The sequence below is a fragment of the Paramisgurnus dabryanus genome, chromosome 3, assembly GCF_030506205.2.
Source record: "Paramisgurnus dabryanus chromosome 3, PD_genome_1.1, whole genome shotgun sequence".
Classification (NCBI taxonomy): domain Eukaryota; kingdom Metazoa; phylum Chordata; class Actinopteri; order Cypriniformes; family Cobitidae; genus Paramisgurnus; species Paramisgurnus dabryanus.
Genome location: NC_133339.1, coordinates 26745693 through 26764972, shown reverse-complemented (window position 1 = coordinate 26764972; position 19280 = coordinate 26745693). Strand labels below are relative to the sequence as shown.

The following is a 19280-nucleotide window of genomic DNA, read 5'->3' as shown; positions in this document are numbered from 1 at the left end:
GTTTTTGGCCGTTCACACGTTTTAAATGTGATTGGAATTGGACTAACAGTGTGAACAAGGTCAGAGTTTTCAGAACTAAAAGCGATTTCCAGAAATAAATAGGATTTTTAACCACATATAAATGTAGCATGGAAAGCATTTGTAAAATTTGGATTTCATGTGGGTTTTTTTTGGGCTGTTTACATTTGCTAAATATTATCGTATATGTAGAAAAATTAGATTTGGATTGACAGTGTGAACAATGTCTAAGACCTCTTTACTTAACCTCTGTTTGTATCACAAGTAGTAGGCCCTTGTTTTTGATGCAACAATTATGGTTGATATATCAAGTACATCTTTCAACAGAACAACAGCACAGAGTGAATAATCGCTTTCCTCAATAAAGTTTTTGAGTTCCCTCAATAAAAAAAAACTTTCTTGTGATTTCAATAAAACAATGCCTTTTAACTGTATTGAGAATATTCAAAGACCTCCCTATCTGTTCGCCACTCCTTCCTCCACCATTTTCCTCCCACTTTCCATCACTGGGTTAAAAGCTTTACTCATCCTCTCTCAGGTGTCTGCGCTAAACTGCAACAAAATGTTCTCAGTCATAAACCTGTTATCGCCTTCTTCCCTCCATGCTGTGACTCGCTTTTTATGTCTTCTGTAATGAGTTTAGGCGAGATCATGTTATTGCTTTGTGCAGCGACCTGCGTCCCTGTGTAGAACACAGTCTGATGTATTTTTCATTTTCACTCTCTGCCTTCCTCTGTAAGCGCCATAGTCTGTCAAAGACATCTCTTTTTTATTCTCCACCAAGACTCTAGAACTCCACGCAACATCAAAGAGAGAGGGGGGAGGAGGGGTCTGTCTTGTATCTGGGATCCGATGGAGAAGACGGCAAAGGCGAAACGGGGAGGGGAGGATGGTGGGAGGAGGGGCATAAGCGATTGAGAGAGAGAATGGTAGGTATGGAGGGAGGGAAACAAGAGGATGAGAGAGGAACGAAAGCAGCCAACCAGCTGAAAGAGAAAGAGAGATCGGGGCCGTTTGAACGTGGTAGGGAGGAAAGCAGGGAGGGAGGGAGAGAGGGCGAGATCGATTGTCAGAACCAAGGAAATAGAAGTGTTACTATTGCACGGTCACTGGAACGGTGTTTGCCCGCTGAGGATATGCATTGGCTCTCAGCGCTCACCGGCTCGCAGGACACCCTCTAAAATGTAATTTCCAAAGGCCTAATTGTTTTCCGCTGTGATTTATTTCATCCATTTCATTTTTTTCTTTTACCTGCTTTCCGTTGTTTCATTTTTTTTTACCAGCTACAGGATTTTTCCTTTCTTAGTAACTGCTGTCATTCTCTCCGTTTACAAAGGAGGGATCTGCATATAGAGACAACCACAGCAAGCCAGTAAGTGGGGCTTATTTCTCTGTCTGTGTCTGGAGATGCATGAAACACTTTACAAGGCTGGTATAGAAATGTAGAGAATGGAGATTTCTATTCCATTCTTATTGGAGGGGGTTTCAGGAGAAGTAGATACTGAAATCTGACTGGTGCTTTTGCAATTCATAGTTTAGCCATTCATATCTGGATTGAGTCCTGCTATTGGAGAACAGAGCAAAGCCAAGCATGCACTGTATCTACTGTACCGAGTGAATGGTGTGAGCAGATCAGACTGTGTTGGTGTAGCTCATTATCTGTATTTGGGCTGCAGCAGCGTGTGTTTGATATGTAAAGAATCTCATTCCCCATTAAAGGAGACCATTGCTTATGTAAGAAGCACAGGACAGGATACATACCGTATCAGCAGATAGAGAGTTTATCTAGATAAGTGTGTACATTTCTGGGAGAGGAAGAAAGAGCATGTCAAAGCAAAGGATTGTTGTGTCGAAGATAAAAACGTCAAGTGGATAGTACAAATGGTTTAGTCAATTTGTGGAATGACATGTTTTTAGTTCCCCTCTACATTAAAGAGAGTGAGCGTTCGTAAAAGCCTGACATGCAGTATTCTGTCACTCCCTGAAACACTCCCACCCACATATATTGGCATGCTACAGACTTACCTAGCAATGCTAACTGACTGATCTGCAAGCATGGCAGCTCCCTCATAATGCCACATCAGTATCTCTCTTAAATACACATAACACAATTTGCTATCAAGTTACAGTTTGACTGTCAAATTAAAATTCTAATGAATATTTCATATGACAGTATGAATGTTTGTGGATATGTGTGTGTGTGTGTGTGTGTGTGTGTGTGTGTGTGTGTGTATACCCATAGGAAGTGTTATGGCACATAAATTGCTTTGAAAGCTTAGGCCCCTGGAGAAATTAAAATAGAGACTAAGACATACAGTCAGAGTATAGAGTAGATCTTTAAAATCAACTTGTACCATAAGCTATCAAAAGTTGGTGTTGAACATTCATTTTAACACAGTTTAACACTGTTTAAGAGATTTTTGTGCTCTCTTCTGAAGCTCTCTTAAGTCAAAACCTCATGTGAGATGTCATGTCACAATCACTTTTATTAAAACAGCGTATAATTAAAATAAAGATCGAAGACAGGGTTTTCCTACTCGTTTGAAACTATACAGCTGTACACCATGCCTTGGGTCTGACATCACTGTACATTTCTGGCAGAGGTCCTATTGCAAGGAGGGTCATATCAGACTATACCGATGTAGAAGATACCTAAATTATTACCAAAACTTAATATACTTCCCAGCCCTCAATGTAAGATTACCAGAAACATCAGAAAAGCATGAGACCTATAGGCAAAAGCCTCTGTTTGTTTTTTATTACGTCTCACAGCTGTTAAAGGAAGAAGAAAATAACATTAAAGGTCATGTTCTTCCTGATCCCATTCTTACTGACTCCCATAGTTAGTGTGCAATGTTGCTGTTAGAGCATAAATAATACCTGCAAAATGATAAAGCTCAAAGTTCACTGCCAGGCGATATATTTTCTTTAACTGAATTCCCCTTTCAAAGCCTACAGCGAACGGCCGGTTTGGACTACAGCCCTCTACTTCCTGGTTGAATGAAGTCAATATAATAGTTTTTGACTAAACTCCGCCCACAGGTATACATCAGTTGCCAGCTTTGGCTAAACCGGCACCGCTAAGCTAAGCTACTGTTGAATCACAACACACTAAACAAACTACACAATCAGAACTCATTACGTATTTCTGATGGAGGGACTTCATAGAACAAGGAAGTCATCAGCCCGTTTTTAGGACAGTGAAAACAGCGCTATACAGATAAGTAAATTGTGTGGGAAAAAAACTGCGTTTTACACGTACATAAACACATGTTATATTGCGCACTGTAAACAAAACCAAAGCTTTAAAAACAAAGAAAGAACAGGACCTTCATTGTTAAAAAGATCTCTTTTCTTTACTATAGGGTTACAGCATGGCTACTCTTTTCGAAATATAGGAAAGAGCAAAACTATCCTTAAAGACTTGTGTTAGATAAACCATTAATATCACACTAAATATGTCAGAAAAATAGAAAGGCAAGAAGTGGCACACAATTCAAATGAAAATCTCTCCCATGCATAGATTTAAAGAGATTTTCCAGGCAACAATGTATTTTAATTTAGTTTGAGACATTGTTCCCTGTCATTATCTGCTGAAGCTATTCTTAGAAACCTTCATCTCTCATGTTTATCCGCCTCCTATATATTGTGCTTCTGCACCTAAAAGAGGAAAGGTTGCAGCAGGTCACCCCTAATTATGTGGTGTGTGTAATTCTAGCAAGTTTATTGTGTAAGAAAGAAAGAAAGGAAAAACAGGCTGGAAGAGACAATTATAAAGCCAAAGAGATCTGTGTTTAATTTGCTTTACTATCAGAAACACATATGACATTGCTTTTTGTTTAGAACTAAAGACAAAAATGTAAAGTGATTCGTAAAGAGACTCAAAAATGCTTTCTTGGCAAAGAAATAGAGGACAGTAAAGTGTTGCCACCATTCCTTGTAATAAAACATTCTTCCTAGTCACACGCTGTCACATAACTGTCACAATCTCTTTATTTTCCCACACACTCTCTCTCTCTGTCTACCATTCAAATATACACACAGTCTCTCCTGTTACTGTGTGTGTGTTAGCTGTAGAGGGAAATGCTGTAGGAAGACAAAGTGGATAATCCAAAAAAGGCACACAAATAAAGCTAAAATTAGACACAATGAGCAGGCCATTGACACAATAGGAAACTGGAACGACACTGGCGACCTTCCACTCAGTGCTGTTGTAAAACCCGACCTCTCCACTCATCTCCATTGCCCTCTTCCTCTCTTGCATACACATGAATGTGTGCACGGTAGGAATGTGTAGTGTGACACAATTGAAAGTTGACTGGTACTGGTACTGGTTCAATACTGAAGGTCTGGTGTTTTCACTGCTTTTTCTGGACAAAGCCGGCCCACGTGCTGTTTGACCGACATGTCAAACAACCAATCACAGTTTGTTTTGTCTACCATCACGTTTCGGACTCCCCACAATAATGAGCCACTTGGCAACAGGTCAGTTATTGAAATAACAGGCCGCAACCGAATAGCATCTAAATAAACAACATTACTCATTATAGAACAACGTTGTGCACTTCATCAACAGCCACACCAATGAGATTTTACCTTTAAACATCTGTTTGAAGCATATCTCTTCACTTTTTAACACCTACAAGCAATTCAGGAGAACCAAACTTTTTGACTCCACTAACTGCCTCAAGCTAAACTCTTGGATGTCTTTGACGGTACATTCACACGGGGCGTAAGCGTTAACGCTTAACGGAAGGCTTGTCTGAAGCGTGGCCAACAGCCAATCACTGTGGCCGCAACACAAGCTCCGGTCTTTCATAAAAGTAATTGGCTGGCTCTGCCTAGGTTATTTGCATAAGGCGATATGATTGGCTGACGCATGCGTTGCCGCTTGGAAAGTTGAGAAATGTTCAACTTCTGCTGCGAGCAACGGCACTGACACGGCGCCGACGGATCCACAATTCAGTTCGCCAACGCTTGACGTCAATGGGAAGCGTCAACGCTTACGCCCCGTGTGAATGCGCCGTTAGAGATTGTATGCTGCGAACTTTGCATATTTTTATCAATCCAATGTTTAGCTGATCATGATAACTGGTCATTATTATCCACGTGAACACAACTGATTCTCTTCCTCAATGGAACGTCAGAGCTTTGTTTTCCAGGGACCGAAACTGGAAATCCGGTTTATTTCAACCAATCAAAGACGACTTCGACATTCCCACAGGGTTTCCAGAAAAGTTTACGAAAAACATCAGACGTTTAGCCAACAATCTGTGGGCGTGACGTCTGAGGCTGAGGCCATGTTTACATTAGAGCATTTGCGTTTTAAAACGGCATTTTAAAATGAAAACGATCCTCGTTTATACTGGCATTTTAAAAAGAATCTTCATCCACACTATACACCACCATAAACGCATGAAACATGACCAATCACGTAACTGGGCATGCGCATAAAAGTGTAAAATAACTTATTACTCTAATAATAGCTTACCTTTGCACGTTTATGCAGCCTAGGGGTGTGCGATATTGACAAAAAGTCATACATGGGTCCTTTGCTGGCAACTATAACAGACACTATTTTTGAACCTATAAAAATGTGTTTGGGAAAGTCTTATACTGTTCTATTTCCCCCCTACAACATATTAATATGATTAATAGGTTAATTTTGATTTTATAACTAAACATAAAGGTCTTTATGATTTAAAAAGAAAGCATTCAAGTGAACAGTACTAAACAGTAGCGAACTTGAAGCAAAAATAAATTTCAGCAAATGCAAACTTCAATCAAGCATAGTAAGATGTGAAGTATTGCTTTAGCCTACCAGAAATGCTTATTGCATTAATTTTTAAAAGTGTGCGAGGTCCGTGCACGTCCTCCGCTAGCAACACACAAATAGCTAAAAGCCAAGCGCCTAAACGAGCATTATATTAATGACGTTGAGTTTATTGTTTTTATTAATTTATATTCACAAAACTTATCAACAAAACATCGATTAAAATTAAGAGACAAATTATCCGAAACGAAATTCATTTTAAAGTAGCAAACAAAACTTACATTAAACTGGAAAATAATGTGTGACCCATTACAATTCTCCCTTCATATTGGCCTTTGCAACGCCTGTATGGCGTTTAAAATTCCAGTCTGTCTTTCGTAAGCTAACTAAATTTAAACAAAACATAAACACATTAAACCCAACAATACTCAAACATTAATATAAAACAGACATTATCTATAAGGATACATGTTAAAACAATCCGATATAGCATTTATAATAGCTGGTTGGTAGATGTTTACTATTTTTTGGCAAAACCTCCGTTGCAAACCAACATTTACATGAATAAAATAATTTTTACTTTGAAAATGATGCGCTGTCACGTTAACGTCAGCTGTTCGTTTACTTAAGACTCCGTCTACGTTCATTTACACTCAGAGCAACGTCTGAGTTCTCAAACTAAAACAGGGTCTTCAGCGTTTGCGAACGAATCCGTTTATGAGGGTCGAAAACGGTGATGTAGTGTAGATGAAAGGCGTAAACGTAGCAAAAGTAACGCGTTTTAAAGCATAAACGCATTAATGTAAACATAGCCTGAGACTAGCATGCTAAGCATGCTACTTACAAAACTGCAACTGAAACAAACAAAAAAGGACAAAAAATAAGATACTAATTCAAGTGCATGTATTCAATCAATCATAATGTTCCAAGTTCTTCTCCCCTTTTTTTGTAAGTTATAAGTAGATACAGATGTGTAATGAATTAAGTTAATGTCTGCTAACAAGCATTTTCATTTTGAGTGTTTTCTAACAGAGAGCTAATGACACATTTGCTTGCCTAAGCTGAATCCAAATAGTGGGCGCTACCTGGCCAGCATGGATCGATACCAGCGTATCCGTTTCAATTAGGCCAGTATGAAGGCTTGATATGCTGCTCACTCTTTTCTACCTGTTCATTTTACTGCTACTGTCCATTGTTGTTTTCTCCCTATTTTCTTCCATGCATCTTTTTGCTATTCCTGACCACTACTTCTTATTTATTGTTTACCCCTCTACAATTACTGCATTTCATCCAGAAAAGTTATCGCTATTATGTTTACAAAAACTTTTAATAACAGCAGTCTATTTAGGTCTCCTGCATTAGTTGTGTTTTTGCAACATGTTTTGAAGCAGTTAAGCACTGGTTAGAGAGTTGGGCCTGTGTTCTTAAGGTTCACAAGTCTCATGGCTGGTAGGTTGAAGCTGAGGTGCCCTTGAGCAAGGCACATTTCCCCCAATTGTTCCCCAGGCGCTGCAGTGATAGTTCACTAAATACTGGGATGGGTTAAGTTTCGAGTATGGGCTACTATTCTGCATTTAAAACAAAGCTGACTCTCAAAAACAAGCTTTAACACTAAAGTTAATTATTTTGGAATTTGCTTTGTTATATGCAACATTCGGTTAAAATAATAAACAACACTTATGATATTAGTCATAGTCATACAGCCCCAACAGCCGGTGAGGATTTCTCATGTGCTGTTCTTCCTCTCAGCTGGTTAAATCTCGTCCTATGCTAATATTTGCTGTGTAGACTCTTGAGGGGACAGTTCCCATTCATTTACGCACTTCCGCTCAAGTTTTTCCTTGTATTCTGCTCGAGGTAGAGGACTGATCTGGGACAGACAGACTCCCTTGTGCTCTGGCCTACTTCAGCTCTGTCCTTTCTCTCTCTTACCTCCTTAAACTCTCTTTCTCCATCTGTCTCTCTTTCTCTCTTTCGCCCTGAGTATATTGCTCTGTCTTTGGCCTAGTAGGTGATGAGGTTGGTGTTGGCAAACACTCTGAAAATGTATTATTTGGCTTAACTTAATTCAGTTGAGGACAGTGGTTCTGCACATTGAAAATTGGTTTTCAGTAAACTGTACCTTGTAAAGTGGAAACCTAAATAAGTGGAGTAAACGCAACACAGTTTGACATATCTTGCATTAAACTGCTTAGAGGTAAAGCAAAGTAGATGTAACTGTAAATGCAATCATTTTTATTTTGTCCTACCCTGAGTAATGTATGTGTTAGTGAAGACACAAGAAGCAAGAAACGGTCTGTGTTTTGGTACTTGTACAATAATTGCCTACGTAACAGAACTTTAAAGGGAAACTCCACTTTTTTTGACAATAGGCTTATTTTCCAGGTCCCCTGGAGTTAAACAATTGAGTTTTATCCTTTTGGAATCCATTCAGCCATCTCTGATGGTACCACTTTTAGCATAGCATAATTCATTGAATCTGATTAGACCATTAGCATCGCGCTCAAAAATAACCAAAGAGTTTCAATATTTTTCCTATTTAAAACTTGACTCTTCTGTAGTTACATTGTTCACTAAGACAGACGGAAAATTAAAAGTTGCAATTGTCTAGGCAGATATGGCTAGGAACTATACTCTCATTCCAGGCATAATAATCAAACATTTGCTGCCGTAACATGGGTGCAGCAGGTGCAATGGTATTAAGCAGTGCCCGAAAATAGTCCCCAGCTATTGAAAGTTACCAAGGGGACTATTTTCGGGCGCTGCGTAATATCATTGTGCCTGCTGCAGCACAAGTCCTTGATTATTATGCTGGAATGAGAGTATAGTTCCTAGCCATATCGGCCTAGAAGATCACAACTTTTAATTTTTCGTCATATTTAGTACACCATGTAATCTTGCTCAAAACACGTAAAACAACACTTGCTTCAGCATTTACTTTCCCTATCCAGTTCAAATCAAAGCTTGCTGGGAACTAGACCCATCCCAATTTCAGCAATGCTATGTTATTCCAAGGAAAACTATTTATGCCGTCCTTCTGTGATACAGGCTAAAATAGACTGTACGCAACAAATGAAAGATTGTTCATAAATTACATTGAATTAGCTTACATTAGTTCACCTTTAATATAATTTCAGGGTACAATAAAGAAGAACAGGCATTCAACCTGTTAATGAATTTGATAATAAATCAACGGAAATATTAGAACTGTAATGGTGGTGAGGTAATTAGCTGTTTAAACTGCTGCGCTTCATTTAAATTGTTCAATAAATTAACTGACCAAGCAGTAAAAATTATTTTCAAGTGCAGGGGAGAGTCAGACTGTGTTGTGTGTAAGTTACAAAGTGTTATGGGGTGTTGTGTAAAGACAGGTGTCATGCACTCTGGTGTGGACCTACATGAACAAAGTCTGTCACATTGACAGACCTGTTCCCTACAGAGTACTAGGACTCCATTCGGGTACCCAATGGTGTTGAAATTGGTCTGGCACTTCGGAAACCAAGCACAGAGAATGTGTGATGGTGTCTGCATTAGTGTGAGTAAAGGGCATAGGGCTGTTTCTCACAGCATCTGTTGCGTGAGTGTTTTTAAGTGGAATTGAATCTCTTTGTTGAATCTCATAGGACAGCATTTGTCTCTGTTCCTCTCTGTTTTTCTCCATCTACCTCCATTGCTGCAAAATGCAACCTATAGTGAAAAATGATTGCAGTGATGCAGCTGCATTTTACCGTTCCCATCCTTCTTAATCGTCTTCACTCTGTCACCCGTTTGCCGCATGAGGATAAGCACATTCATGCGTTGAATTGAACTGAGAATTCGTCCGGGATCTCTTGCACTTTTGTGGACCAGATCTTGTGCTAATTGCACCACTGAGATGGAAAGAGGGATGCAGCAAAAGAGGGGGAGTGGGGCAGGAATTTTCCCAGCAGTTACCAGTGCATCAAAGTACAGCTATTTTTAGAAACAGAAGCAGTGCTGGTGAGCTGGTCGGCCCAGAGCAGCAGTTTTACTGCTGTGGTAGTGCATGACGCCCCTATTGACTTTCCTATAGACAGTTCTGCTGCTTATGCACGTTATTAAGCTTTGAGGTCCTGTAATGATTCTGGTGATTGTTGTGACAGTATGAAATTCAGTAATCTAATCACCTCTTGCAATTTTCTTAATAGGTTAAACCATGCATCTCATTTTTTTATTGTCTCGGTTCAATATTTGTCCTTAATGGAAACATAAATAATAGCCGTGGCCAAAGGTTTTGGGAATGAAACAAATATTAATTTTGACAAAGTCTGCTGCTTTAGTGATTTTAGATCTTTTTGTCAGATGTTACTATGGTATACTGAAGTAAATTATAAGCATTTCATACAATAAAGTGGCTTTTATTGACAATTGCATTAAGCTTAGGCCCTACGCTTCTTTTTTAAAGCTCACGTAACGCACGCTGTTTGTGCATTTCTGATGTTAATCTGGAGTACCTATAGAGTAGTTTGACATCCTTTATATCTCCGAAGAGTCTTTAGTTTAATCAGATTTATAAAAGAAAGATTAGCTTTACCGAATCTTTCCGATAACGTATGAAAAAATGAAGAAGGAGGAGTTATACCGCAGGAGGAGCGAGCACGCGTCATGCAACACTATACAACACTGTTTAACTTATGATTCACTACATGTTTGTGTCATTTATATAATATGCACGCGAGTATTTCATAAGGCTGGATGTCTTCTCCTTACATCCAAAAACACATTTCATCTTTCGTGCCATTGTTGACTTTTGAAATTAAACAAAGCTGAGTGGCGTGATAAGCTGTTTGCAAGCTCTAGCGTCTCCCGCTAATTGACAGGTGGGCGGGGTTTTCCAGGGGAAGTGCCCATATAAAGAAGTGATATGTATAGAAAACCCCTGAAACGTCAGTTGGACCTGTAATCGAAAAAAAAAAACTTTCCGAAACTTGTACGAACCCTGGCAGGGTGCATTCGTCACAGAAATACTCTGTAACATGTCCAACTGCTTTTTTGACACTTTGCCTACGTTTAGCATGAGGAAACAACTCTATAACTGTGTTAATAAGTCAGAATGCTTGAAATACCATTGAACCCCCCCTTTAAGGCCTCTGCAATTCACCCTGGCATGCTGTCAATCAACTTCTGGCCACATATTGACAGATGGCAGCCATTCTTGCATAAGGATGCTTGAAGTTTGTCAGAATTTTTGGGTTTTGTTTGTCCACCCACCTATTGAGAATTGACCACAAGTTCTCAATGGAATTAAAGTCTGGGGAGTTTCCTGTCCACGGACCCAAAGTTACTTTAAATACTTTCACTTCAAATCAGCTTAATCACACCTCAAGCCATTTAAATATATGGGTTTGTTGGCAGAATCTGTTAAAGGCAACATGGATTTTTCACAATGTATCCATCTGTTTCTTAAGGTAAATGTGGGGGCCGCCATCTTTGAGCTTTCCGGCTTATGACTTCCGGTGAACCACTAAAGCTAATGGTAGTCTATTGCGAAGGACACAAGTGTGCCGTTTTGACAGGCTGTTTAATGTTTATTATGAAATCCAGGAAGACTGACATAATTTGTGCAGTTAGGGGTTGCCATAATAACTAATACAAACGCAGTTAATCTCTACAAAACATTTATTTTAACCCCATGCAAAAGAGCTGAATGTGTGGCGCACATGCAACCATGATCTGTATTTACAAATCCAACAGTAAAACCTTTCATAGAAACTACCAGTAAACAATAAATACAATAATTGTTTAAAAACAACTAATATTATGCTGATAAAAATGCTGATTAAGCTGATTTATTTATTCTGCTACTATATATTATTACAAAAATGCGATTACATTACAGAATATATACAACATAATCTGCTTAGTTAATGTTATAATAGTTAGTAATATGTTTGAGTGTTTTTTTTAAATGTTTTAAATCAAAAAGCAAATACTTTAAAAAGTAAGCAAATAAGTTCATAAGCTAATGTCTCCACCTGCGTAAAAATAATATTTTTATAAAACGAAAACAATACTCAAAACATGGAGCAGTTTAACATGTTTATTATGGTTTGTTCAAATAACTTACAATTTGTTTAATGACAAAAGATACTGCTGACTGTGTCGGACCGCGTGAAGCTCGAAGTGTCGCAATAAACAAGTCCATTAAAAAATCCTGTTTAAAAAAACTCACAGCAGAGGGACAGTTGTGACATTTTAAACCAGGCCCTGAAAAGTAAAAAACACAAAGGGCTCTATTTTAACGATCTGAAACGCAAGTGCGAAGCGCAACGCGCAAGTGAGTTTGTGGGCGGATCTTGGGCGCTGTTGCTATTTTCCCGGCGTGAGAAATAACTCTTGCGCCGGGCGCAAATCAATAAGGGGTTGGTCTGAAGTAGGTTCATTATTCATAGGTGTGGTTTGGGCGTAACGTCAAATAAACCAATCAGAACGCTAGCCAACATTCCCTTTAAACGCAAGGGCGCAAGTTCCATGGCGGGTTGCTATTATTATGACGGATTTACCAGGCGCACGCCAGGAGCGGTTCACAGCCGAGGAGACCGACGTCCTTGTACGGGGGAATCCCAAGCTTGCCAGCATAAATCGGGCACGCCGTGTAACGGGAGGTGGATCTGCCTCAGGACTTGACGCCAGCAGAGGACATCGCTGCGTCCACCCTCACCGCTGAAAGGGTTTGGGGGCTTTGAAATCGGACCCAAGAAACGCAAGCAAGGTCCAACCCCAAAGTACTTTTACAAATCAAGTTCATATACATTAAGGTTTCTTATGAAAACATTTTAACTATTATTTACATAAAATAAACGTAATACAGCCACACAACAAAGTTATGAAAATATTTTAATCGTTATTTGCATGAGAATAAATAAAAACTATCACCACAATGCTCACCACTATGATTCCCCTTATCTCGTGTATTAATATTTTTAAGTGTAACAATTTATGATTTGCAAAAATAACTGTTGCATCTGTGTAGATTAGATAAGCAAAGTGTATGCGCGTTGTGCACGCTATACATTATGGTCAAGCATGCGCCCTTAAAATAGCATAATGAACCACGCGCAACGCGCCACTGACTTTAGACTAGTTTTTTTTTGTTAGTAGCGCAATTGTTTTTTGAAACTGCAAAATAGCATAAGAGATGGTTTGCGCCGCAACACACCTCCTTTTTGCGCTGAACCACCCAGGGAGCGCAAGTTCATTCCCTAGTTTGCTGACGTGCATCTGTGGAGGGAAAAACCCCGCTGTGCGCCGGCGCAAAATACGAATGATACATGCGTCACTGACAAAGTCAATTGCGCTGGGTGCAAGATAGGGCCCAATGTCTTGGTAAAATCCATGTACAAACACTTGACTGACGTTCCCATTGTAAAGATACTGGTATGTCTCTGCTTTTATATTTGTGCATTGAAGACCCGTCACCTCTGATCAACAACACAAAATTATTGAATATATCGTCATATATCGAGCCACTTCTCAATTTCATCCTCACACTGGTTCATACATGGCAGGTGTAGTAAATATTAGCTGTTTAAATCATGTTTTATGCGTGCTCCCACTACGCCCCTCTACCGGCTGGCAATTAAAACGGAAGTCTCGGACCGGAAAGGTAATACGTCAAATTCCGCGTTCGAGAAACAGGTGGATAATGTGTGGTTCAATTTCTTTATTGCCACCTTTTGATTTCTGACTTTTCATCCTTTACAATGTTTTGCATCTTTGGTGATTTTGTTTGTTATGTTTTGTCTAAAGAAGTGGATTATTTAAAAGTGGAGGTTTGTGCAAAAAGCTTGCATGCACTTAGAGGGTTTTGCTGTGAAAGGCAGTCAAAATTGTTAAATACAAATAAAATAACTAAAGTGACTTTGCGAAAATAAGGCATTTCAACGACTAACTAAAACCCTTTTCATTGCCATTAAAGTGAAATTACTGTACCCAAACATAAGATCCTTATAGAGAGTTTCTCTGTACTAATGGTCTGAATGGTTGACCAGTTGGCATACCAGATCCTACACTTATGCCCATGCCATTGGTTTGGGTTTCTGATTCTAGACATTATGCCTTCTTTCAGGATTACCTGATCAAAACTGAAATGCAAATCGCTGTGAGTATGTGTGCCTGACAACCGCTCATTTTCATTCAGCGTGATTATGTTATTGAAATCTGTTTAATGAAGACAGGAGGCAGCCCATTACCCATGAATACTTCTGCATATAATCTCATTGTTTGCAGAATCATATAGTTGCACTCAAAACCTGTATTAATCCAGCACTGCTAAATCCTGCTGAATTCATCCTCTTAAGCAGTGCAGCATACCCCATGCCTCTGATATGAATATCAGTTTGCAAAATGAATCGTGCTTACACCCCTGTGAATCCAAAGGATCTGAAAAACCATTAAGGCAAAGGATGCCATACAGTTGTTTATTAGTAGCGTGTTTTAGAGTTCTGCTGAACCGATTAACTCTGCAGACAATCTGATGCATTAGCTAAGAAATAACCTGTTGACCAATAAGACATTACTGGTGACTCTTTCAGTCTTTAGTAGTTGTAATATCCACATACTTTAGATCACAACTAGCACAGTAGCTTAGAAAAACTTGCAAGACAGCTTTGGACAAATGTATCCGTGCCACCTGCACTGAGACCATCAATCAACCTTCAGCTGAGCTGTGAGCTGTGTCAACTCGAGTGAACTACATCAACAGTCCTTTAGAGCACATCAGTTCACATCTGTTGTAAAAGTGTCCTTATCTCGTTTAACTCTCATTGCCATTTGGAGGCCACTGACATGATCTGCGAATTCAATCTGTGTGTTTTTAGGAAGGAAAAGTCAGTTTTGTTTGGGCTGCCATACTTTGTGAATTTGTGTATTTGTGAAAAGCAAGAATAATAAGATTGAGAACATTTCTTTATTCACTGAAACAGGTGCATGTTCAAGCCTACAGCCATTAGCCTGAAGAGATGAGCAATATGTGGCAGCATAAATTATAACAAATCAACAAAGCCCATCTGTGCACTTTCATCAAGTTTTAAATACTTTGAATTTATCAGGTATCAAGTCTTTTTAAGAGCAATGGGCAATGACCTACCTATATTAATACTGACCTGGTACCCGCTCAGAGCTCAGCTGCTGTTTTGTTTGAAGAGCATACACTTTAACACCAGCCACGCCAAATGCCTCATTCGTGCCACGAGACCTCCAGATGCGTGTCAAAGCGTCTTTACATTGACCTAACATTGAAATCACTCGTGCTTGACACCTCTACCCCGGTTGGTCTGAACGCAGCATAAGGGGCCGATCACACCAAACGCATTTATGGCAGTTGCAGGCGCCTTTTTTAATGATTTTCTATTGGCAGTGAGCGTTATGCGCGCCAAACACCTTGCATTTTTTGTCGTCTGCCACAGCATGCATTTCTGAGGAGCGGCCAACGCCATTCACGTCTTTCCATTGTCCAATCGAATGAGGGAAGAGGCGGGCCTTCCGTTGTGGTGACAGAAGTTTACAGTTGTTTGAAACAACCTGACCAGGGGCGTTGCTAGACATAAAGCTCTACTGGGGCACAGGCCCCCTATTTTTTCAGACTATTTTGAAAGCCTGCTGTGTGCAACACTTATATACAATTTTCTTTGCTTAATCGACTATTCCTACACTGTAAAAAGTACAGGGAAAGATAAACATGTAGCCTATTTAAAAATATTTTAGTATCATCTTCTTATACTTAACATGTTTGGTGGCATAAATATTTGGAAATAATGGCAGCAGAGAAATATTTTTTTCACAAATTTGCATTTTATATTTTACAGTGATTACAATGATTAACTTTTTACAAGAAAATTTTTACAATAACAACAATATTTCAATATTGCTACTAAAATAATCTCAGTCATAGTTACTGCTAACTGTTTATGTAGTGTCCTTAAGCTAGTAAACTAAATATTAATTTCATATCTGAAAATACAGAACATTATATCACATACATGTGTTGATTTTCTCAGCAACAATGCATTTTAATAGACTTGACAGAGGGTTTCCTGAGATTTTTCCTCTAATGTTGGAGACCTGACTGGGTGAGGATGTAGTTTGTCTTACCTCCCTTAAACTCATCATCTCTCCTTTCTGCTTCCCTTTCCCTGCTTTGCACAAAACATTCACGTCTATATAGGCTAAACGAGCCAATAGTGATTGAGTCAAAATAAGATGATCATTATTATATAAAAATACTTTAGTTTCGTCGTGTTTTTATAAGCGATTTCAATTGCGTGGCGCCACCTGGACTTTTGACTGGTGCGGTGCTTTTACAAGCGTGACTAACACAACTGCATAAAAAACACACTGCATTGTAACAAACTATATTGCATGTAGATCCGTCTTTGCCGCGATTATCTTTCTAAATGAATACACTAGATAACTGCTAAAATCTAAACTTGAGATTTACACTGGGGCACAAAAGATTTATACTGGGGCATGTGCCCCAGTAAAAGGGGTCTAGCGACGTCCCTGAACCTGACTGCAATCAGTCACTCCCTCCTATGTGTTTATGCACCTCTCATCCTAAATCAAGGTCAGAGCAAGCCGCCTCTTTCTATAGTTTCTGCTAATATGACCCTTTTCAGCAAAAGAGCACCCATGCTTCAATTTTTGACTTACAGGGCAGCTGCATCGGTGGTTGCCTAGCAATATAAAAAGCTGCGTCGCACTGCTCTTTATTAAAGCGTCATAAAACACTAACCAACACTTTTTTTTAAAATATTAACAAAGTTAGTTGTGTTGCACATCATAGAAGACAATGTTAGTATCTGTTAATTTTAACATTAGGAGAAAAATTTTACATTTTTAGCTTTTTTTGTGATATTTTTGTCTTCCTGGTTTAAACTCCATATCGCGTAAACGTCACGGGCTGTGACGTGGCAAATTACTGTAGTGCATCAGAACCGTCAGTGTCTCATTATTATTTATAAGATAGCGTGTTCTTATCCAATGCGGAGACATTTTGCTTTTGTGTGTGCGCGCGCGTGAATGTGCTCCATGCGGCCAGGTCAGCCAGGGGAGGAGTGTCTGGAGCTCAGGATAATCGCACATGGATATGGTTCTAAAGTAAATGTGTAAAATATTATTATACTGCTAATCTTAGGAAATCTTAGCATATATCAGTTGCCCCGCCCACTCATTGCCGTTCTTCTCACAGCGTCCACGCCCATTTAAGTAGCATTTTTCAAAATGACAATGAGGTAGACTGGAGCTAAAACAGCGGGGGTTTCATGACGCTTTAAAGTGACAAAAAAGGCAGTGCAACACGCCTTGCGTTTCCAAGTGTTTAAAACGCATTTGGTGTGATTGGTCCCTAAGAAAGAATGTGCTAATTTTTTACAATTTTTTGTGTTATGCTTTTAACGCATTAAGGGCCAGATTTCCTAACACCTTGCACCAGCGCAAACCATAATTTTGGTGTTAAATAACGACTGTCGGGATTTACTAAAGACGCTCAGTGGATAATTAGCGCTGAAAAGGTGTGATCTGGTTATTTTTGCAACTAACCTCATTTCATATGCATTTCTAGGAGTTTCCCTTTCAGCCGCAGAATTTATGGGAGGAGAGTATTTAAATAATTCACGCAACACGATTTACTACTGTTTGCTGTACTAGTATTTGTGCCTTTATTTAACGCAGAAAAAAGCCTAAATAGTTAAATAATCTTAAATCATTTTGCGCTTAAAATGGCTGAAATTGTAGCTGATAGAAGAGGCATCTGAGAGCGTGTGGTACAAGGCACAGGATTTTTTTTAACATGTAACTGTTTATTTGAAATGCCAGAGGAACATATTATTCAAAAATATTGTTTTCCAAGCTATTTTTTTAATTTGCTAGGAGAAGTCAAACAAAACCATGTGTGTCAAAACCTATTGTAAACCTTCACTTTTCAGTGTCTTATGGCTTTGTTAGCATCAAGCGTTAGTAGATCACCCGCAACTTATCAGCTTTGCTTATTTGTGACCCTGAACTAAATTGTGTTGCTCTTAGTAGATTGTGTTGGTCATTATGGAAATCAGCTGTTGCGCTTGTGTTATTAAATTTGCACCTTTTTAGTAAATAACACGCCTTTTTGGTACCACTCCCATCTGTGCTTTTTTGGAATTGCACACTTGCGCTAATTTGCTCCTACAAAATTTGTTGTTCCAATAATAACACAGAGATGTGTGTATTCTGGGACAATGCATTTAGTGTGTTGTACCTAAACTAACACTGATTGTGTTGTTTTAACACAACCATTCTAAGAGTGTAAAGGGCGTAAGTTTGATTTCCAGTGAATGCATTTACTGATAAAATGTATAGCTTGAATGCACTGTAAGTTGCTTGAGATAAAAGTATCTGTGTATTGACAAATCTACATTTTCTAAATCAGTATTTTTGTCTTGGTTTTCAGTAAAAACGAAACCTTTCAAACATGGTAAATAACGTCTGCAGCGAGATATAAACTGTATTGTTTGTTTTTTACTTAAGTTTAAAATGACTGATTAAGAGATCAAATAAAATGCGGAAAACAATAAAAAAAAGAATCTTTTGAAATGATAGCTGAGCTTGATTCCTCCAACAGATATTACTGTAATACTTTCTTATTATGCTATTCAGACAGCGTGTCATCTGGTGTATCAAAGGGTTCACATTACTCTCACCATGTGCTCGGTCATCCGTTCACTCCATTTACTAAGAGATTATGGTGAATGGTAAAAGACTGCAGAACTTGTTCATAGGGCAATGGGTAGGTCACCCAGGCAGGTGTTTGGAGGTGGTTCTGTTTAGCCTGCTCGGATGATTTTTAAAAAGATTGGTCTGATTTGCTGGAGCGTCTGTGCATTAATAATGGAGGCGCTGCTGGTTGTATTTATAGTAACAGTGGAGGGTGGCGGCGGTGTGAATGATATATGACAGTGTCTTCCTGACCACTCAGCCGCCTGCCTGTTTGCTTGTGAGCGGACAACGGTTACTGTGACTAACATCTGCAGAAAAAGCAGGCCAAGGGTCTTAGAGACACTGGCAAACACTAATGCGCATAAACAAACAGTTTCAAAACTCGATTTAATATAAATATTCTTTTGAATGAAAAACAGTAAACATGATTTTTGGTTACTTTTGTGGAAGACTGTAAAGCATAAAATGAAAAGTAATATACACCCATATTGAATGAATATATTCTCTCCTCATTACCAATTCTAAGACATACTTTGGCTTCCTGTAAGGTCAGCCTTGTTGGCTCTTAAGACACTTCAGGTGGCTGCTCTTATGTCATATAGGGCACAGATTCTCCAGCGCTACAGTAATTATGGTAGAGGACTACGTAATGATAGCCATAATGATCAAATTAACATTTGAAAGCAAGAAGCCTTCACACTACACAGGATTGGTTTCATTCTCAACCCTCAAATGTGTTATTGCCGGATTATTGCTTTATTTTACAATCAGCTATGGGCTG

General features: G+C 39.0%; 1 protein-coding gene across 1 annotated transcript in view; it reads left to right on the top strand.

Moving 5' to 3' along the window:
* Positions 1-1362: 1362 nt before the first annotated feature.
* The window catches only part of shank1 (SH3 and multiple ankyrin repeat domains 1), a 98222-nt gene continuing 80304 nt past the window's right edge, over positions 1363-19280 (top strand). The window contains exon 1 of the mRNA XM_065278244.2: positions 1363-1390. The gene's annotated coding sequence lies outside the window, so the exon portion shown is untranslated. The remainder of the gene's footprint in view (positions 1391-19280) is intronic.